We start from the raw sequence: 23,602 nt of genomic DNA on the forward strand, positions 1-23,602 counted from the left end.
AGGCCACCCCTCACTCCAAAGGACCTCAGTCTGCGCAGACTGGAATTAACATGGAATTAGCAGTAACACAATTTTAGAATACCAACAATTCAAGTCCATAATAAGTAAAAAATATAAACTCAACCAACTGGATCTGCAACTTCCTATCAAGGTAAAATAATTACTTGATCTAAACACCCCAAAACTACGATCAAAACTCTACAGGTTAATGTCCATAATAGGTAACTCAGTCTCTCTTCCGATCTCAATATAGGAGGCTAACTTATCTCTTAATACTAATCAAATTTCTTGGTCACAAATATGTTTAAATACTTTCAATATGACCAAGAATCTAAAAACAACACTTATATAATACAAGTGTCTTTACATAACACATTATACAGGGCAAAGGATGTTCCAGATGGGTTTTGCACCCTCTAAAATAAACTTGCAGTGAACATAGAACACCCCTGATAATTATATGCATATTTTATGGTTTTGTGCACCTGTGCAGAAATTCTGGCTGGAGGTATGTGAAGATTTATCCACATGGCTTGAGCGTTTCTCCGGACCATTCCGGGATGGGCTGGGATGTGGGCCTGGACCTTCCGCATCGGGGGGCTGGCCTCTTCCTGGGTGGGGGGTGGCTGCCTGCGCTGGGGGGGGCAGGGCAGGGTTCGAGGGCCGGCTGTCCCCCAGTGGGGGTACTCGGATGGGCGTGGCAGCTGGCGGACTCATTCTCAGGTATTATGTTTTTTTTTTGTGAGTGTGAATGGAGGACTGTTTGTACCATCTCCCGCTCTGCACTGGGGGCCCTGACGGCAGCGGGGGCTCACTCCTCGGGGAGCGGCATGGTGCTTGATGGTGGTGCCTGAAGCCAGGTATGTACTGTGCATTTTAATTGTTTTTAATGGGTTTAATGACAGCTTTTGAATTCCATACATGCCGTTCTTTAGATTGCATCTTGTCACTGAAACATTGTGTAAGTTACTTGGGTCATAGTTAATTATGGTTTACCCAGTAAAACAGAAATGACAGTTGAAATTGATGTTATTACTTGCAATTATAAATTGTCCTAACTATCATGGTGATTGACCTTGCATGTTTGATTAGCTGCTACAAAGGCTTTTTTAATATGTCTATATACGGTTTTAATTTATGTCCTTGTTGCTTCTGCATTCCTACACGTGGGAGCAGATGCCTCAGGCCAGGTATGTACCTTGACGGAGCTGGGGGAGTTATGTGCAAACGTGGACGATGACAGTTAGACCTGTAAGGGTGTGACTGGGAGGAAACAACTCAGGAAACTCAGAGTCCACAATGGTCAGAGTAAGGGGTTTAGCGGCCTGAATATAACACTATTGGATGAATGGGTAGATCGGGATCCGCATGTCAGCAGAGTCCACCCTGGTCAGGATACCGGGCTCCCACTACTCAGAAAAATGGCGGGGGTTTTATCCAGGAAATGGAGCCTCTTCCTGGGTGTTAAAAATGTTACTGCAGCAAGACAGACCGAGGCCATAAGTTGGCTGTCTGTAGCTTGGACATGAAGCCTTCCTTCTAGGCATTAGTGGTGAAGCAGATCTTGGTGGTACATGGTGGCTGGAGGTCCAGAGCCAGGGGGGGCAAGCTGGCTAGCTATTTTGTACCATATGGTCCTTTATTGGGTAGCATGAGGTTACGGACAGGAAAAGAGGCTTGAGGGAGTGGAGATGTCAAACAGTGAGGTAGTCCTTGTTTGGTAAACGACCCCAACCTGTGATCTACAGGACACACCGACTAGGACCATGTCAATGCAGGACCTTCCATGTTTGATCAGCTGCTAGAAAGACTTTTTTAATATGTCTATATACTGTTTTAAGTTATATTCTTGTTGCTGTGGCATTCCTCCACGTCGGAACAGATGCCTCAGGCCAGGAATGTACTGAGAATGGGGTTAACAACAGCTTTTTCTTCCGTACATGCCGTCCTTTAGAATTGCATCTTGTCACTGAAACATTGTGTATGTTACTTGGGTCATAGTTAATTATGGTTTACCGAGTAAAACAGAAATGAGAGTTGAAATTTATGTCATTACAGGGGCACGGTGGCGCAGCTGGTAGTGCAGCCGTCTCACAGCAAGAAGGTCCTGGGTTCGGTTCCCACCAGGGATGCTGTGGACGCTGAAGTTTGTGTTAGTTTCCCCGTGACTTCAGTGCCCACACCCTGGGTGGGGTTGGCGAAAGGGCCTTTCTGTGTGGAGTTTGCATGTTCTCCCCGTGTTCCCTTGGGTAGCTAATGTGAGCTACCCTCACAAAAACATGCAGCAGTTCTGGGCTATACAGTCAGTCCGGAAAGTATTCAGTATTCAACGCTTCACTTTTCCCCACATTCTTTTATGTTACAGCCCTATTGATAATAGGAATAAATTAGTTTTTTTTTCCTCAGACTTCTGCACAAAACACCCCATAATGACAACATGAAATAAGTTTTGATGCGACTTTTGTAAATGTATTAAAAATAACAAGAAATCATATGAACATAAGTATTCATAACGTTTGCTTAATACTTTGTAGAAGCTCCTCTGGCAGCAATTACAGACTCAAGTCTTTTTGAATAGGTTGCTACAAGTTTGGCACACCTATTCTTGGGCAGTTTGGCCCATTCTTCCTTACGGACCCTCTCAAACTCCATCAGGTTGGATGGGGAGCGTCGGTGTACAGCCATTTTCAGATCTCTCCAGAGATGTTGGATGGGATTCAGGTCTGGGCTCTGGCTGGGCCACTCAAGGACATTCACATGGTTGTTCTGAAGCCACTCCTTTGATATTTTGGCTGTGTGCTTTGGGTCGTTGTCCTGCTGAAAGATGAAGCGTCGTCCTAGACTGAGGTCAACAGCACTCTGGATCAGGTTTTCATCCAAGATGTCTCTGTACATGGCTGCATTCATCTTTCCCTCCTTTCCATCCTGACTAGTCGCCCAGGTCCTGCTGATGAAAAACACCCCCACAGCATGATGCTGCCACCACCATGCTTCACTGTAGGGATGGTGTTCTCCAGGTGATGAGCGGTGCCTGGTCTCCTCCAAACACAACGCGTGGAATTCATGCCAAATAGTTCATCTTTGTCTCATCAGACCAGAGGATTTTTTTTCTCATGGTCTGAGAGTCCTCCAGGTGCCTTTTGGCAAACTCCAGTCGGGCTGCCATGTGCTTTTTAGTGGAGGGGCTTCCGCCTGGCCACTCTACCATACAAGCCTGATTGGTGGATTGCTGCAGAGATGGTTGTCCTTCTTGAAGTTTCTCCTCTCTCCACAGAGGAACGCTGGAGTTCTGACAGAGTGACCGTCGGGTCCTTGGTCACCTCTCTGACTAAGGCCCTTCTCCCCGGATTGCTCAGCTTAGGCGGGCGGCCAGCTCTAGGGAGATTCCTGGTGGTTCTAAACTTCTTCCATTTAAAGATGATGCAGGCAACAGTGCTCACTGGAACCTTCAAAGCAGCAGACATTTTTCTGTACCCTTCCCCAGATTTGTGCCTCGAAACAATCCTGTTTGGGAAGTCTGAAGACAATTCTTTTGACTTCATGTTTGGTTGGTGTTGCAACATGCACTGCCAACTGTGAGAGCTTATATAGACAGGTGTGTGTCTTTCCAAATCAAGTCCAATCAACTGAATTCACCACAGGTGGCCTCCGATTAAGCTGTAGAAACAACTTGAGAGAGATCAGTGAAAACAGAATGAACCAGAGCTCAATTTTGAGCTTCATGGCAAACGTTCTGAATACTTATGCACAGGTGATATTTATAGTTTTTTATTTTTTATAAATTTACAAAAATCATAACAAAACTTCTTTCATTGTTTGTTTGTAATACTCTGATAAATATCAGTGGTATTTAATTTATATGAATGGTTATTTCATACAGATAAGATGTTTAAGTGTATAATAATTTATGTTTAAAAATTATTGACTTAAAACAAAACGAAAAAACATCATTTCATGGGGTGTGAATGTTTAAAAATATGTTAAAAGTAATTCTGTTACATGCGTGAGTTCATGACATTTGGGTTTTTTTTACACTTCCGGAGAGGAACGGGAGAAAGAAAAAAGAGAGCAGCAGTGTGTTAATGGCGGAGACTCTGGGACTGCGTGCGCCGTCAGTGTTATCCGTGAATAAGACTGCGAACTGTAGCTGAGCTGCCAGCTCAGAGTTTGTGGGTCGGATTCACATCGGTCGCTTGAGTTTGGTGACAACGTTCTGTTGGCTGGTCGGAGCCGGGTGAACACCTGCCGTCCTCGCTGGGGAAGAACGCTGCTGCTGCGGGAGACGGGAGTTCGCTGCTGCTGCGGGAAACGGAGTGCTGCGTGGCTGTGGTCGGAGACGGAGGCTGCCGCGACGAGGGTGACGGAGGACGCGTCCTGGCTGCCGGGGAAGCTGGAGTGCTGCTGTGGTCGGAGACGGAGGCTGCCAGATGAGCGAGGGATCTATCAGATGCGGTTTGGTCTTGCTGTTTTCATCTACACATGGAGGTACCATTTTCATGAGCTCCAACTAAAGCGCGCCAACGAGAGTTTAAAAAAGAGTGCACTCAAATCAAACTTAGACGTTTGAACTAAAGTAAGAAAACCATACCCCGGGGTACTTTTTTGGGTTTTACTTCTCTATTGTATTTCTATTGAGAAAAGTTTGGTTTGGTGTGTTTCTTGTTAATACATTTTCTAAAACTGAGATCTTGTGTTGGTTTTAATTGTTTTGTGTTTATTATCAGAGTACTGCATAAGAGTTTAAAGGCCTAGTGTAATTTCTCATAGCCTCTAAAGGGTAATTTAGAAGCAAGAATCATACAGTATCCTAGACTGATATTTAGAATTTGAGATGTGACTTTTACCATAAAGTGTCTGACAAGAGTTAAAGCTTAATTTTCCAGCATAAAGTGGGTTTTAATACACGAGCCGGTGGTAAAAGGGTTACATTTTTGGGGGCTCGTCCGGGATTGTTTAATTTTGTTATAACTGGCCTGTTTTTCATATTATAAAAAAAAAAAAAAAGAAAAAAAAGAAGAAAAAAAATTTTTTCACAAAAAAAAAAAAAAAAAAAAAATGAAAGTAGTTGAAATTGATGCCTGGTGCAAAAGGAAACAGTTGGCCTTTGAAAATGCAGTTGTTTTGAGTGATGTTGATCCAGATGTCACAGATGCAGTTCTGCTAAGAGCTTTAAGTCTGGTTAAAGTGTTTGGGAAGTCTGAGATAGTCGATCGTTGTCTTGATGTAGATTCTAAAATGCAGTTTATACTGATCAAGACTTCCGCTGACTTGACTAACCAAACCCTACCTGACGTTGTTGGACTTCCTGGTGAAGCTGGTCCATGGCCTGCTAAATTGCCCACTGCTCAGGCAGGAAATGAAGAGTTTCAAGCCATACTCGATTCTGGTTCTCAAGTAACTTTGTTGTACAGATCCTTCTACAACAGATATTTGACACACTTGCCATTGACACCTATCAGCAATCTGCAGATATGGGGTCTTAGTCCTGCTGAGTACCCTTATGATGGCTATTTGTCACTTAGGCTGGAGTTTTCGGAAATGGACGTAGGAGTGAGTGAGACCATAGATGCACTTGTGTTGGTTTGTCCCGACCCAGTTGTGAGAAGCGAAGCTTCCATGCTCATAGGCACTAACACACCCACTGTGAGACGACTGCTTAGTCAATGTAGAGAAAAGGGAGGAGAAAACTTGCTGAGAACTATGTACATTCACCCAGTTTTCAGGAAAGTTTTCAGTGAGATTTCACTCCTGCCACCTGTCACTGACAATAATGAGAGAGGAACTGTGTGGTTCACCCAAACCAAACCTGTCACTCTACGGCCTGGGGGAGTTGCCAAGGTGACTGGTACACCAAGGTTTCCGGGAGTGCTGAACACTCAGACCATCCTCGTGGACTCACCTGAGGACCCTGCGAATGAGTTACGGTTTCCAGAGGAACTCCTGGTTAGACCAGAGTTACAGATGTCTACTGGTGTGATGGATAAGAAAATCACCGTTCTAGTCAGAAACATGTCCGCCCGAGAAATCACCTTGACCAGAGGAATGTCGATAGCTCATTTGTTTCCAGTCGACATCGTGTCATCTCCACCTGGGAAAACAAAGTCTGATGTGGAGTCACCTGAAAAATTGACACCCTCCTCTTTCAATTTTGGAGACTCACCAGTACCTAAGGAGTGGAAAGAGAGGTTGGTGACAAAAATGATGGAACGGAACGAGGTTTTCTCTCTGCATGAGTTTGATGTGGGATGCAGTAAAAGCACCCAGCACACTATCAGAACCACCGATGACAAACCATTTCGTGAGAGGTCTCGTCGGCTGCCGCCTGCAGATGTGGAAGCATTGAGAGAGCATCTGTTGCAGTTAAAACATGCTGGTGTTATTACAGAGTCACGCAGTCCTTACGCTTCGCCCATTGTAGTTGTGAAGAAAAAGAATGGGAAAATAAGGATGTGTGTAGATTTCAGGACTCTGAACCGTCGCACTGTTCCAGACCAATACACAGTGCCAAGAATTGAAGATGCCTTGGCTTGTCTGAGTGGAAGTAAATGGTTTAGCGTGCTCGACCTTCGTAGTGGGTACTATCAAGTGCCTATGGCAGATTCTGATAAAGACAAGACAGCTTTCATCTGCCCAGCTGGATTCTTCCAATTTGAAAGAATGCCACAGGGAGTGACAGGGGCTCCTGCTACATTCCAGCGGATAATGGAACAGACTGTTGGAGACATGAATTTGCTGGAGGTATTGGTTTTATCTCGACGATCTCATTGTGTTTGGAGCAACACTTGAAGAGCACGAAACCCGATTGTTAAAGGTGCTTGACCGTTTGAGCGATGAAGGACTGAAGTTATCACTGGATAAATGCCAGTTTTGTCAGCCATCTGTAACCTATGTTGGACACATCATATCACAAGATGGGGTGTCTACCGATCCCAAGAAGACCGAAGCTGTAACCACCTGGCCGAGACCCAACACTTTGACTGCTTTGCGGTCATTTCTTGGATTCTGTGGATACTACAGGCGCTTCGTGAAGGATTATTCCAAGGTGGCTCACCCGTTGAACCAACTGTTGTCTGGTTACCCACCAGCTGCAAAGAAATACAAAGGTAAAAAGGAGAGCACTTACCTTAAACCCTCAGAGCCTTTTGGTAGTCGGTGGGATGGGAAATGTGACACAGCCTTCGAGGAACTGAAGCGACGGCTTACTCAAGCTCCTGTGTTAGCTTTTGCAAATCCTCAGCTACCTTATGTGCTTCATGTGGACGCTAGCCAAGAAGGGCTAGGAGGAGTGTTGTACCAGGATCAGGGGGAAGGATTGAGACCTGTGGCTTTCGTCAGTCGAAGCTTGACCCCTTCAGAAAGGAATTATCCAGCCCACAAGTTGGAATTTCTGGCGCTGAAGTGGGCAGTAGTGGACAAACTGCACGATTATCTGTATGGGACTAAGTTTGAGGTGAGGACAGACAACAATCCTCTGACATATGTGTTGACGTCTGCCAAGCCTGGACGCAACGGGTCACCGTTTGGCTTGCTGCTCTATCCACATATGATTTTAGTCTCAAGTACAGATCAGGTGTTCAAAACATTGATGCCGACGCTCTTTCTCGTCGCCCACATCCCAGTCCAGTACAAAAATCAGAGTGGAAAGACATCCTACAGCAGGGGTGAGAGCAATGTGTCAGATGTCTGCGGTGACAGAACACAGACACCCCACTGTCTGGAAGAGCCATCGACCTTGTGGGGATTTTCTCCGAATGCAATCCCACAAGCTTATTGTAATTTGGCTTCTTTGAGTGTCAAAAATATGCCTGTTGTGAGTGCCACTGAGTTGTCAATTGCTCAGGCAGGAAGATCCTGGTATAGGGCAAGTGTGGTCGGCTCTGAGTAATGGCAACATCAACCAAGTTGACAAGTCGAAACATCAAACCTACTCTTTATTGTTGAGAGAGTGGGGACAGGTTGAAGATGCAGCAAGGAGTAATGTATCGCATTATAAATCCACCAGGAAAATCATCCTGTTCTCAGTTGGTACTACCAGAAAAGTACAGAAACACAGTAATGAAGTCGCTGCATGATGATTCAGGTCATCTGGGCCTCGACAAGACATACGGCCTGATCAAAGATCGGTTCTACTGGCCTCGGATGAAGTCAGAGATTGAAGAATATTGCAAATCTTGTGAGAGGTGCATAAAAAGAAAGACTTTACCCCAAGAGGGTTGCACCTTGTCTCATCTGCAAAGTGATGGACCATTTGACCTCGTTTGTATGGACTTTCTGTCTATTGAGCCCGATTCGAGCAATACAGAAAATGTCCTGGTCATCACTGATCACTACACTCGCTATGCTCAAGCCTTTCCAACAAAGGACCAAAAAGCCTCGACAGTAGCAAAAGTGTTACTGGAGAAATATTTTGTCCATTATGGATTGCCCAAGCGGATGCACAGTGATCAGGGCAGAGACTTCGAAAGTCGCCTTGTTCACGAAGTGTTGAGTTCACTCGGGGTTGAAAAATCAAGAACAACACCCTATCATCCTCAAGGAGACCCTCAACCTGAGAGGTTTAATAGGACATTGTTGGACATGTTAGGAACTCTGGAACCAAACCGGAAGAAAAAATGGAGTCAGCATATTGTACATTTGGTTCATGCTTATAATTGCACTCCAAATGAAGCTACGGGATTTTCTCCCTATTTTCTTATGTTTGGGCGTGAAGCCAGGTTGCCCGTGGATCTATGTTTCAAGACTTCCAGTGACGGCACAGGACAGAAAACTTACCTCAAGTACGTTTCTGACATGAGGAAGGAGTTGAAGGCTGCCTATGAACTAGCAGAGTCCAGCGCTGCCAAGCAAAATGATAACAACAAGCAGAGGTATGACAAAAGAATCAGATTTGCACTGTTGTTGCCTGAGAGACAGAGTCTTGCTACGGAACCTTGGATTACAAGGGAAGCATAAACTGGCAGATCGCTGGGCATCAAAACCATATGTTGTGGAAAGCAAGATGCCGAACGTACCAGTGTTCCGGTTGAAACCTGTAGATGGTGATGGGCCAATCAAAATCCTCCATCGGAATCACCTCCTGCCTCTTGGGAAGAGGATAAGTTCAGATCTTGGATTTAACACAGATGTTCCACCTGCAAAGAGGGTTCTTCAACAGAGAGAACGGAAGGAACATAAAGACAAGTTTGAGAAGGAAAAGTCACCATCACGGAAAGTGCCGGATAAAGACTGTGAGAGAAGAGAAGTTCAACCCAGTGATACTGTTGAAAAAGTGTATACTGATTCTGAGGATGAGGATTATGGACTATGGTGTGACTCCATGATTGAACCTCTCAGGAACAACATGGGTGATGATACTCTGGAACCATTCAGTCCGGATTTGGGTATTTCTCTAAGCGACGTGACTGGACCTCCAAAAGCAGTCGAGCCAGAGATAACGCAAGAGTGTGGGGAGGAACCTGAAATGGACAGTGGAAATGAACTTGAGACTGAAAGTGACGGACTGCTGATTGAAGACATTCGCTCACATGAAACAGACGTTGAGTCTGACTCTGACACTAAGACTCGACCTCAGAGATTAAAGAGGGCTCCTTTAAGGTTAACTTATGACACCCCAGGTTATCCTAGTGTCATAGCAGCCCCTACAGTGAAGTTTGTTTCTTGTATGTACAAATGGATAGGTACACCTATCATTGCTTAATTGTGTGTTTACTCACCAGATGTGCCATGATTGTTTATGTTTAGAGGTACAAAGTCATGAGGGCATGCTTTTATTTTGGTGGGAGGAGAGTGTAATACTCTGATAAATATCAGTGGTATTTAATTTATATGAATGGTTATTTCATACAGATAAGATGTTTAAGTGTATAATAATTTATGTTTAAAAATTATTGACTTAAAAACAAAACGAAAAAACATCATTTCATGGGGTGTGAATGTTTAAAAATATGTTAAAAGTAATTCTGTTACATGCGTGAGTTCATGACATTTGGGTTTTTTTTACACTTCCGGAGAGGAACGGGAGAAAGAAAAAAGAGAGCAGCAGTGTGTTAATGGCGGAGACTCTGGGGACTGCGTGCGCCGTCAGTGTTATCCGTGAATAAGACTGCGAACTGTAGCTGAGCTGCCAGCTCAGAGTTTGTGGGGTCGGATTCACATCGGTCGCTTGAGTTTGGTGACAACGTTCTGTTGGCTGGTCGGAGCCGGGTGAACACCTGCCGTCCTCGCTGGGGGAAGAACGCTGCTGCTGCGGGAGACGGGAGTTCGCTGCTGCTGCGGGAGTTCGCTGCTGCTGCGGGAAACGGAGTGCTGCGTGGCTGTGGTCGGAGACGGAGGCTGCCGCGACGAGGGTGACGGAGGACGCGTCCTGGCTGCCGGGGAAGCTGGAGTGCTGCTGTGGTCGGAGACGGAGGCTGCCAGATGAGCGAGGGATCTATCAGATGCGGTTTGGTCTTGCTGTTTTCATCTACACATGGAGGTACCATTTTCATGAGCTCCAACTAAAGCGCGCCAACGAGAGTTTAAAAAAGAGTGCACTCAAATCAAACTTAGACGTTTGAACTAAAGTAAGAAAACCATACCCCGGGGTACTTTTTTGGGTTTTACTTCTCTATTGTATTTCTATTGAGAAAAGTTTGGTTTGGTGTGTTTCTTGTTAATACATTTTCTAAAACTGAGATCTCTGTGTTGGTTTTAATTGTTTTGTGTTTATTATCAGAGTACTGCATAAGAGTTTAAAGGCCTAGTGTAATTTCTCATAGCCTCTAAAGGGTAATTTAGAAGCAAGAATCATACAGTATCCTAGACTGATATTTAGAATTTGAGATGTGACTTTTACCATAAAGTGTCTGACAAGAGTTAAAGCTTAATTTTCCAGCATAAAGTGGGTTTTAATACACGAGCCGGTGGTAAAAGGGTTACATGTTTATTGTTTGTTTATTTGTTTTCACAGATTAAAAAAACATTTGTAACACAATATAAAAGTAGAAAGAAATGTGAAGGAGAAAGCCTAAAAACCCTCCAGGGGCTTGAGAAGTGGCTTTCTCCATTTACATCCATCCAGATCATTGGAAAGCAGATACAATTTATAACAATGAGGGGGGGGGGGGGGGGGCAGTATAACTAAATACAGAAACATTAAACAAAAATCAATAAAAAGATAAGATTGGGTACACACCTGGTTAAATTGAGTAGTGAGTTGTGATTAAAAATATTATGGAAGAAAGGGGGAAGGGTTTTCCCAAGTGAGCCATGAACAAACAGACCAAGACCATGTTGTCATTATGGGGTATTTTGTGTAGAATTCTGAGAAAAAAAAAAGAATGTATTCGTATTATCAATAGGACTGTAACATAAAAGAATGTGGGAAAAGTGAAGCGTTCTGAATACTTTCCGGACTGACTGTACATGCCCCCCTATGGCCAACCAGTGGGGGGGATCTGGCCGGAAAAACGTGATCCTTCCACGCGCTACGTCCGGCCGGAGAAGCCCCACCCTGTCTGGTGAAAAGATGCGGCCTGCTCACTCCTCAGGTTAAGGAGGAGACCTCAGCTCAGTGCAGGGCCCCTCCCCGGGGTTGGTAGAGGATGGCAATGCACAGGACTGTTAGGTAGGAGCACGGGGTGAAAATGGGAAAAAATCGGGGATAAAAATATTTAAAAAAAAATAAATTTATGTCATTACTTGCAATTATAAATTGTCCTAACTATCATGGTGATTATGAACCAAACAGTACCTCAGAGTACCGACACCTTTTGGAGTCTTTGGATGGTCACGTGAGACTGGCCCTTTTGGGACTCCCTTGTTGTGCTGGGGGACCATTGCTGTTCATCCTATACATCAACAATATATGTGAGGTTTCAAATACACTGAAAATGATTTTATTTGCGGATGACACTAACCTGCTATGCTGTGGAGATAATTTACAACAGCTTTTGGACACTGTGGCAACTGAATTAAAAAGAGTGAAGAGTTGGTTTGATTCAAATAAACTCACGTTAAACCTTCATAAAACCAAGTTCATAATATTTGGAAAACGATTGATAAACTCACAAAAGAAACTTATGATAAATGACATAGAAATAGAGAAAGTAAATGAAGTAAAATTTCTTGGAGTCATAATAGACAACAAACTATCCTGGAAGCCTATATACAGTACATTAAAGCCAAAATATCCAAATCAATTGCAATATTACACAAAGTCAAACACCTTCTTAATCAATCATCACTATGACACCTTGTACTGCTCCTTCATACTTCCATATATGAGCTACTTTGTGGAAGTGTGGGGGAACCAAGGGCGAAACTTTAGTTTCAGAGGTGGGGGGGGACACAAGTAGGAACGGCAAATTTGTGCGTGTAGCTGTAGCGTGGATGTGCAAGTGTGGCTTTGTAAGACTATGTGTGTCGTGAATGCGAACAATCAAACAATTTTAATATGCATTTACTTTTTTAGACAATTTAATTATTTATTTTTTTTTCCCCTTTTGGAAAATGCTGGGTCTGCATTCTTGGCCAGGCTTGATTTTTCATTTTCAAAAGCTTGGGAACAGAAAAAACATAGGATTCCATTGACTCCTTGTCTATAATGGAGCCAAGGAAATTCACAGTACCACTTCTCTTGATCTTAAGGTTTTGTTGCTGAGATGCTGTTCTACAATCACTTTTGGGCTAACATGGTTGGGTTCCTGCCTGCCTGCACCTCTTCACTTGCGCCTGTCTCCACATATTTCTCCTATGAAATATGAAAATAGATCATGTTCATTCCTTCTTTCCTTATAAACAAACCAAAATCACCTAACCATTTACAAACATATTAACCTACCTGCACTACAGTGCTGCTGCTTTCCCCTGCCTCTCTCTGAGTTTGAGCCTGGTGGTGTAAGTCCGACATTACAGTTAGTGAACTTGCTTCCATACTCTATACAACACACAAAACCAGAGGTGGGTAGCACTCAGTTACATTTGCTTGAGTAAGGTTTTGGATAAATTGTGCTTTTAAGAGTAGTTTTAATGCAAAGTTCTTTTTACTTTTACTGGAGTAATATTGTTCTAAAGTAACAATACTAATAGCAAAAATGGATTTTAAACTGAGCTGCCGGCTCCTCTTCATTTCTGCGCCGCGTCCTGGCATGTCTGTCTGTGAAGGCTGATTTATGGGTTCTGCGTTAATCGACGCAGAACCTACGTCGTACGGGTTACGGCGTACGCGGCGACGCGCACTGTACGGTGCGCGTCGCCGCGTAACCTACGCCGTAGGGTCTGCGTCCGATTTAACGCAGAACCATAAATCAGCCTTGAGCAGCAGTGAGGGGGAGAGCGGAGGGAGGAGGGGGAGGGGGAGCTGGGCTGCCGTGCCGCCGTGCCGTCAGTACCTTTGGGTGTCTTGATGATTCGCAATTACAGGCTGAGCCTACCGTTAGTTTTTAAACTATAAAAAAGTGGGGGGGACAAAAAGATGATTTTGAAAAGTGGGGGGGACATGTCCCCCCTGTCCCCAGTGGAAATTGCGCCCATGTATGTAAAGACACTTGTATTATATAAGTGTTGTTTTTAGATTCTTGGTCATATTGAAAGTATTTAAACATTTTTGTGACCAAGAAATTTGATTAGTATTAAGAAGATAAGTTAGCCTCCCATATTGAGATCGGAAGAGAGACTGAGTTACCTATTATGGACATTAACCTGTAGAGTTTTGATCGTAGTTTTGGGGTGTTTAGATCAAGTAATTATTTTACCTTAATAGGAAGTTGCAGATCCAGTTGGTTGAGTTTATATTTTTTACTTATTATGGACTTGAATTGTTGGTATTCTAAAATTGTGTTACTGCTAATTCCATGTTAATTCCAGTCTGCGCAGACTGAGGTCCTTTGGAGTGAGGGACGGCCCCCTGAGGACCTTCTATGACTCTGCGGTGGCGTCGGCCATCTTTTATGGTGTGGTCTGCTGGAGCAGCGGCATCACAGCAGTAGAGAGGAAGAGACTGGACAAGGTGGTGAAGAAAGCCGGCTCTGTCCAGACCGCAGCCCAGGACAGGGTGGAGGTGGTGGGGGAGAGGAGGATGGTGGCTAAGCTGTCTTCCATCATGGACAATGTCTCCCACCCCCTTCATGAGACTGTCAGAGCCCTGGAGCTCCATCAGTGACCAGCTTCATCACCCAAGATGCACCACTGAGAGGCATCGCAGGTCCTTCCTCCCCGGCTGCCATCAGACTCTATAACCAGGACTGCTCTCAGTAGCCAGTGGACAATAATATGTGCAATAACATAAGATGTGCAATATCTGCCAATCTGCCAGTCTACCTAACAACACTCCACCTGCTTTTTTTGCACTGTTTATTTTCTTTCATTCTACTGTATATACGGCTCATATTTCTGTAATTATACATATTTTATATATATTTTTTTTTATTTGTACTTTTTAGTCTCTTTTTGCCCCCCCCCCCCTCCCTCCCCTGCATGTGTGTGCTAAGTGTACTGCTGCAAACAAAGTAAGTTTCCCCACTGAAGGAGAAAATAAAGGTTTCTCTTATCTTATCTTATCTTATCTTCTCTTCTCTTCTCTTCTCTTCTCTTCTCTTCTCTTCTCTTCTCTTCTCTTCTCTTCTCTTCTCTTCTCTTCTCTTCTCTTCTCTTCTCTTCTCTTCTCTTCTCTTCTCTTCTCTTATATTATATTATCTTATCTTGTAGATTCTTTATTCCTTGGTCTCTCCACTGAGTACATTTTACTGTCTTTTCCTCATTTTTTAGAATGTATGGGTAGTTCCAGATGAGTGTGCGATCAGGTGGATGAAGTGAGATTTGGGTTATTTTAAGGAAGTCCCAACCAGGCTGTCAGAGAAGAGCTAATATTAATCATTTTAAAGCATTTATGATACTTGGTGTTTTGACCGATAAATGGTAAATCTGAGATTTCCAAATCATTGCAAAGCACTTGTTCTGAATCCAGCCATTGACTATCTAGTGAGAGATTTTTGCACCATTTAAAAATATACTGTACCAACTTATTAACTAATAGTAACTGGGCCCCCTGGATCTGGACCTCCAGCCACCATGTACCACCAAGATCTGTTTCACCACTAATGCCTAGAAGGAAGGCTTCATTTCCAGGCTACAGACAGCCAACTTATGGCCTCGGTCTGTCTTGCTGCAGTAACATTTTTAACACCCAGGAAGAGGTTCCATTTCCTGGATAAAACCCCCGCCATTTTTCTGAGTAGTGGGAGCCTGGTATCCTGACCAGGGTGGACTCTGCTGACATGCGGATCCCGGGTACTCTGACCATTGTGGACTCTGGGTTTCCTGGTGCTAAGTTCAGATGTCACACCCTTATGTCACTGTCATTGTCTACGTGTGCACATAACTCCCCCAGCTCCGTCAAGGTACATACCTGGCCTGAGGAATCTTTTCCCACGTGTAGGAATGCAGAAGCAACAAGGACATAAATTAAAACCGTATATAAACATATTAAAAAAGCCTTTGTAGCAGCTAATCAAACATGGAAGGTCCTGCTTTGACAAGGTCCAGTCGGTGTGTCCTTAAATAATGTGGCGGTTTTGAATAATGACCGGCTCTCAAGTGTGTCCTAAATAACTTGCACAACATTTCAGAAATTCTCAACGGATGACAGTCTTTCAGAACCAGAAACTGGTTTTTCAGCAGCTGACCTCTAAACTCTGCACATGAACATTAAAGCAGCTGTTTTCGACCTTATATTATGAAAAACATCACGGGGGTTCATATCAGAGAGTTGGTTCCTGCCAGTCACACCCTTATAGGTCTCACTGTCATTGTCCACGTCTGCACATAAGTCCCCCAGCACAACAAGGGAGTCCCCAAAAGGGCCAGTCTCATGCCACCATCCAAAGACTCCAAAAAGTCTCGGTACTCTGAGGTACTGTTTGGTTCCCAATCACCATGATAGTTAGGACAATTTATAATTGCAAGTAATAACATCAATTTCAACTGTCATTTCTGTTTTACTGGGTAAACCATAATTAACTATGACCCAAGTAACTTACACAATGTTTCAGTGACAAGATGCAATCTAAAGAACGGCATGTACGGAATTCAAAAGCTGTCATTAAACCCATTAAAAACAATTAAAATGCACAGTACATACCTGGCTTCAGGCACCACCATCAAGCACCATGCCGCTCCCCGAGGAGTGGGCCCCCGCTGCCGTCAGGGCCCCCAGTGCAGAGCGGGAGATGGTACAAACAGTTCTCCATTCACACTCACAAAAAAAAAACATAATACCTGAGAATGAGTCCGCCAGCTGCCACGCCCATCCGAGTACCCCCACTGGGGGACAGTCGGCCCTCGAACCCGGCCCTGCCCCCCCCAGCGCAGGCAGCCACCCCCCACCCAGGAAGAGGCCAGCCACCCGATGCGGAAGGTCCAGGCCCACATCCCAGCCCATCCGGGAATGGTCCGGAGAAACGCTCAAGCCATGTGGATAAATCTTCACATACCTCCAGCCAGAATTTCTGCACAGGTGCACAAAACCATAAAGCATGCATATAATCATCAGGGGTGTTCTATGTTCACTGCAAGTTGATTTTAGAGGGTGCAAAACCCATCTGGAACATCCTTTGCCCTGTATAATGTGTTATGTAAAGACACTTGTATTATATAAGTGTTATTTTTAGATTCTTGGTCATATTGAAAGTATTTAAACATATTTGTGACCAAGAAATTTGATTAGTATTAAGAGATAAGTTAGCCTCCCATATTGAGATCGGAAGAGAGACTGAGTTACCTATTATGGACATTAACCTGTAGAGTTTTGATCGTAGTTTTGGGGTGTTTAGATCAAGTAATTATTTTACCTTAATAGGAAGTTGCAGATCCAGTTGGTTGAGTTTATATTTTTTACTTATTATGGACTTGAATTGTTGGTATTCTAAAATTGTGTTACTGCTAATTCCATATTAATTCCAGTCTGCGCAGACTGAGGTCCTTTGGAGTGAGGGACGGCCTCCTGAGGACCTTCTATGACTCTGCGGTGGCGTCGGCCATCTTTTATGGGGTGGTCTGCTGGAGCAGCAGCATCACAGCAGCAGAGAGGAAGAGACTGGACAAGGTGGTGAAGAAAGCCGGCTCTGTCCTGGGCTGCAGTCTGGACAGGGTGGAGGTGGTGGGGGAGAGGAGGATGGTGGCTAAGCTGTCTTCCATCATGGACAATGTCTCCCACCCCCTTCATGAGACTGTCAGAGCCCTGGAGCTCCATCAGTGACCGGCTTCGTCACCCACGATGCACCACTGAGAGGCATCGCAGGTCCTTCCTCCCCGCTGCCATCAGACTCTATAACCAGGACTGCTCTCAGTAGCCAGTGGACAATAATATGTGCAATAACATAAGATGTGCAATATCTGCCAATCTGCCAGTCTACCTAACAACACTCCACCTGCTTTTTTTGCACTGTTTATTTTCTTTCATTCTACTGTATATATACGGCTCTTATCTTATCTTATATTATCTTATGTTTTGGATTCTTTATTCCTTGGTCTCTCCACTGAGTACATTTTACTGTCTTTTCATCATTTTTTAGAATGTATGGGTAGTTCCAGATGAGTGTGCGATCAGGTGGATGAAGTGAGATTTGGGTTATTTTAAGGAAGTCCCAACCAGGCTGTCAGAGAAGAGCTAATATTAATCATTTTAAAGCATTTATGATACTTGGTGTTTTGACCGATAAATGGTAAATCTGAGATTTCCAAATCATTGCAAAGCACTTGTTCTGAATCCAGCCATTGACTATCTAGTGAGAGATTTTTGCACCATTTAAAAATATACTGTACCAACTTAGTACTAATATTAACTGCCCCTCCCTGGATCTGGACCTCCAGCCACCATGTACCACCAAGATCTGTTTCACCACTAATGCCTAGAAGGAAGGCTTCATTTCCAGGCTACAGACAGCCAACTTATGGCCTCGGTCTGTCTTGCTGCAGTAACATTTTTAACACCCAGGAAGAGGTTCCATCTCCTGGATAAAACCCCCGCCATTTTTCTGAGTAGTGGGAGCCCGGTATCCTGACCAGGGTGGACTCTGCTGACATGCGGATCCCGGGTACTCTGACCATTGTGGACTCTGGGTTTCCTGGTGCTAAGTTCAGATGTCACACCCTTATGTCACTGTCATTGTCTACGTGTGCACATAACTCCCCCAGCTCCGTCAAGGTACATACCTGGCTTGAGGCATCTGCTCCCACGTGTAGGAATGCAGAAGCAACAAGGATATACATTAAAACCGTATATAAACATATTTAAAAAGCCTTTGTAGCAGCTAATCAAACATGGAAGGTCCTGCTTTGACAAGGTCCAGTCGGTGTGTTCTTAAATAATGTGGCGGTTTTGAATAATGACCGGCTCTCAAGTGTGTCCTAAATAACTTGCACAACATTTCAGAAATTCTCAACGGATGACAGTCTTTCAGAACCAGAAACTGGTTTTTCAGCAGCTGACCTCGAAACTCTGCACATGAACATTAAAGCAGCTGTTTTCAACCTTATATTCTGAACAATAACACGAATAATTCAAAAGAATGTCTTCCTAATCACGACATCCAGTCAAGCTATAAGACTCTTTGGTTTGATTTGATTTATTTTATTTTTGTACTTGTAAAAAAAGAAACAACACTTCATGAGAAGTTTAAGAAAACAACAACAAAACAAAGAATTTCATCCTTTAAAACTTGCTGTCTTGATTTACATGTGCCAAAAAAGGAGTAGGAAGAAGTGTAAACTTATTTAGTCCTACCCCCATTCACTGATCATTTAACCTGTATTTATAAACATGCACACACTGTACTCACACTGCTTAGTATTATTATTATTATTATTATTATTATTATTATTATTATTATTATTATTATTATTATTATTATTATTATTATTATTATTATTATTATTATTATTATATACTGTAATTATACTCACACTCATACTTATACATGCATACAAACATACACATATTTGAATATTTCTATATACTTTTACACACATGCCAATATAAAGACTGCATATATATATATATATATATATATATATATGTATATTTGCTTCCCATTTCTGAACATAACTATACACAGATATACCTTCATCCAACAGTGTTATATTCAGGCCCGTAAAAGCCGCTAAACCCCTTCCTCTTTGTACCACGTGAGAATCATGTTTTTATATTTGTTTTTAAACTGGTTAATGTTTGGACATTGTTTTAATTCTGAATCCATTCTGTTCCATAGTTTAACTCCACTGACTGATATAGAAAATCTTTTCATAGTTGTTCGTGTTCTACAAGTCTTAAAATTTAGAGAACCCCTTAAATTGTACCCCCCTCTCTGTCATAAAACATTTCCTGCAAGTGAGATGGTAATAAGTTGTTCCTAGCTTTATAGCCTTATGAATTATCCTTATGACTCTTTTCTGCAGTATGAATAGTGGTTGCAGTGAACTTTTATACGTATTTACCCAAACCTCTAAACAGTAACTTAGATAAGGTAAAACTAGGGAACAGAACAGGATGCGGAGTGATTTGCTATCCAGGAATTGCTTTGCTCTGGCCAGAACTGAGACGCCTCTAGATATTTTGTTGTGGATGTTTAATATGAGATTTCCAGCAAATCTTGTCGTCTATAATTACCCCAAGAAATGTAGTTTCATGTACTCTTTCAATGTTTACACCCTCAATTTGTACCTGTGCTTGATTGTTTTTATTGTTTCCAAATACCATCCTTTTTGTTAATGATAACTTGTTATTGTCAAACCATTCCTTAATGTTGTCAAATTCTGAGGTAATATTGTCCAAGAGTTGCTGTAAATTCTCACCAGAATAAAATATGTTTGTGTCATGGGCATATAATATGAAATTCAGTATTTGTGATACTTTACATATGTCATTGAAATAGATGATAAATAGTTGAGGACCCAACACTGACCCCTGGGGGACGCCACACTCAATGTCCAAACATTGGGACTGATTTTCTCCCATCTTCACAAATTGTTTCCTGTTCATCAAGTAGCTTCTAACCCACTGTAATGCACACACCCTTATCCCATATAGTTCCAATTTATTGAATAATATGTTGTGATTTATTGTATCGAAAGCTTTTTTTAGATCAATGAATAAACCAACTGCGTATTTCTTTTCATCTATGGAACTTGTGGTTACTTCAGTGAGTTCAGTTAAAGCTTGTGCTGTTGTTCGGGTTTTTCAGAATCCATACTGACTGTCAGAGAGTAAATTGTCTTTATCTATGAAATTGTCTAATCTGTTATTAAATAGTTTTTCCAAATTTTTTGAGAATTGTGGGAGAAGAGAGACAGGTCTGTAATTTGTGAAGTGGTGTTTGTCTCCAGTTTTGTACAACGGCATAACTTTAGCTATTTTCATGCCATTGGGGAATTGACCAGTTAGTAATGATAAGTTAAAATTAAAGCTGCAAGCAGCGATGAACGGGCCCTCGCACTCACGGCCACCGCCCCCCATAAGCATATCAGAAACGACACCACCCACGACTTCCTATGTCAAACCATTCAAAAGTTATAGCAGAAAATCGGGACAACCAATCAGAAGAAGGGGCGGGACTAATTAAGGCCAACGAAGCTCAAGGACTCATTACAGATTCCCATGACACCACCCACGACTCTCTATGTCAAACCATTCAAAAGTTATAGCAGAAAATCGGGACAACCAATCAGAAGAAGGGGCGGGGCTAATTAAGGCCAACGAAGCTTAATAGCTTAATACCGAGTCCTATGACACAACCCACGACTTCCTATGTCAAACCATTCAAAAGTTATAGCAGAAAAAAGGGACAACCAATCAGAAGAAGGGGCGGGGCTAATTCAGGACAATGAAGGTCGAGGACTTCATAAAGAGTCCCATGACACCACCCACGACTCTCTATGTCAAACCATTCAAAAGTTATAGCAGAAAATCGGGACAACCAATCAGAAGAAGGGGCGGAGCTAATTTTCACCAATTATGGTCAAGGACTCCATACCGAGTCTCATGACACCACTCACGACGCTTTATGTCAAACCATTCAAAAGTTATGGCAGAGAAAAGTATTCTAGGGGGCGCTGTTGAGCCGTTAGGCCACGCCCATTAATGCAAACCATGAAATATCACATTTATCGCCAGGCCTGGCTTGCATGCAAAATTTGGTGACTTTTGGAGAACTATCAAATATGGACCAATCAGATGAAGGGGTGTGTGCTTTTTGGTGTCTAGCGTCGCCACGGTAACACTTTTGAAAGAGAAAAGTAATGCGCATAGTCGCAAGATGGAGACGCACATTTTGATGTATAACACACCTGGGTGCACGTTACGGTTCGGGCCGTATTAATTGCCGAAGGAATGGCATAAATTGCGCCAAAATTACACAATTAATTCAAAATGGCTGACTTCCTGTTCGGTTTCGGCCATGGCGCCAAGAGACTTTTCTTCAAGTTGCGACATGATACAGGTGTGTACCGATTTTTGTGCATGTACGTCAAACCGTAGTATGGGGCTTGAGGCACAAAGTTTTCCGGGGGGCGCTGTTGAGCCATTTTGCCACGACCATTAATACAAACGATGAAATATAAAATTTATCGCCAGGCCTGCCTTGCATGCAAAATTTGGTGACTTTTGGGGAACTATCAAATATGGACCAATCAGATGAAGGGTGGCGCGCTTTTTGGCGTCTAGCGTCGCCACGGTAACACTTTTGAAAGAGAAAAGTAATGCGCGTAGTCGCAGGATGGAGACGCACATTTTGATGTATAACACACCTGGGTGCACGTTACGGTTCGGGCCGTATTAATTCTCAAAGAAATGGCTCATATTTCTCCAAAATTACGCGATTAATTCAGAATGTTTAAAATGGCCAACTTCCTGTTCGGTTTCGGCCATGGCGCCAAGAGACTTTTCTTTAAGTTGCGACATGATACAGGTGTGTACCGATTTTCGTTCATGTACATCAAACCGTATTGTGGGGCTTGAGGCGCAAAGTTTTTTCTGTCTGAACCAACCAGATGAAGGGTGGGCGCGCTTTTTGGCGTCTAGCGTCACCACGGTAACGCTTTTGAAAGAGAAAAGTAATGCGTGTTGTCGCAGGATGGAGACGCACATTTTGATGTATAACACACTTGGGGGCACGTTACGGTTCGGGCCGTATTAACTGCCGAAGGAATGGCATAAATTGCGCCAAAGTGACACGATTAATTCAAAATGGCTGACTTCCTGTTCGGTTTCGGCCATGACGCCAAGAGACTTTTCTTTAAGTTGTGTACTGATACAGGTGTGTATCGATTTTCGTGCATGTACATCAAACCGTATTGTGGGGCTTGAGTCACAAAGTTTTCCGGGGGGCGCTGTTGAGCCATTTTGCCACGCCCATTAATGTAAACCATTAAATATCAAATTTTTCGCCAGGCCTGACTTGCATGCAAAATTTGGTGACTTTTTGGGCACGTTTAGGGGGACAAAAAGGCCCTCCTTTCGTCAGAAGAAAAAGAAAAAGAAAAAGAAAAAGAAAAAAAAAAATTCCTACAGATACAATAGGGCCTTCGCACTGAAGGTGCTCGGGCCCTAAATATGCGTCAGAGGTTTGGAGATCCCGTCAACAACCTTTTTTACTATTTTCATGTCTATTTCATTATATTTGTTGATGTTTTGTTTTTGCATTTATTCACAATATCTATAATCTCCTTTTCCTCCACAGGTTTGAGGAACATTGTGTTAGGATTTGTTTCAATGAGATTATCATTAGGTGTTACTGGATCTGGGATTTGTTTTGCTAAATTTGGTTCAACATTTACAAGAAATGTATTACATTTATTAACAACTTCATCCATGTTATGTATGATCTTATCATTTTATATAAAATACTACGGGTAAATAATCTGCCTATAGTTATTTCTGATTATGCTGTTTAATATGTTCCATATACCCTTAATGTTATGCTTATTGTTATCTATTAGTTTGTTATAATATTCTTTCTTACAATTTCTCATAATATTAGTTAGCTTATTTTTATATTTCTTATATTAGTTTCTGCTTCATTTGTTCTGTGTTTTAGGAATTCTCTGTATAATGTATTTTTCTTTTTGCAGGCATTTTGCAGTCCCTTTGAAATCCACTGATTATCGTTATACTTTAGTTTTCTACTATATTGTTTAATTGGACATTTTTTATCATATAGTGATTTAAATGTTCTTAAAAAATCATCATATGCTTTGTAAATATCATTTTCTTTATATATTAATTCCCAATGATGTGCTATTAGATGGTTTTTAAGTGCAACCATAGACTCTTCTGTCCTAACTCTTCTGTGTTGTGGTTTGTTGTTCTGCTTGTTTCTCCCATAGTTGCTGTTATAAACTATAAAGACCGGAAGGTGATCACTGATGTCATTTATTAATGTTCCTCCCACTGTATTGTTGTCTATGTCATTTGTAAATATATTATCAATTAATATAGCACTGTGGGACGTGATCCGGCTTGGTCTGGTGATTTTGGGATATAGACTAATACTATATAATGTATTAATAAATTCCTCGGCCATTCTATGATTATTTGCATTTAGAAGATCAATATTGAAATTGCCACAGATAA

At 42.6% G+C, this 23,602-nt stretch overlaps 1 protein-coding gene across 1 annotated transcript in view; it reads left to right on the forward strand.

The window, feature by feature from the left end:
- The first annotated feature begins 825 nt into the window (after positions 1-825).
- Positions 826-23,602, forward strand: part of LOC133420688 (uncharacterized) — a 29,566-nt gene continuing 6,789 nt past the window's right edge. The window contains exon 1 of the transcript XR_009770614.1: positions 826-860. The gene's annotated coding sequence lies outside the window, so the exon portion shown is untranslated. The remainder of the gene's footprint in view (positions 861-23,602) is intronic.

Source organism: Cololabis saira, chromosome 20 (genome assembly GCF_033807715.1).
Source record: "Cololabis saira isolate AMF1-May2022 chromosome 20, fColSai1.1, whole genome shotgun sequence".
Lineage (NCBI taxonomy): Eukaryota > Metazoa > Chordata > Actinopteri > Beloniformes > Belonidae > Cololabis > Cololabis saira.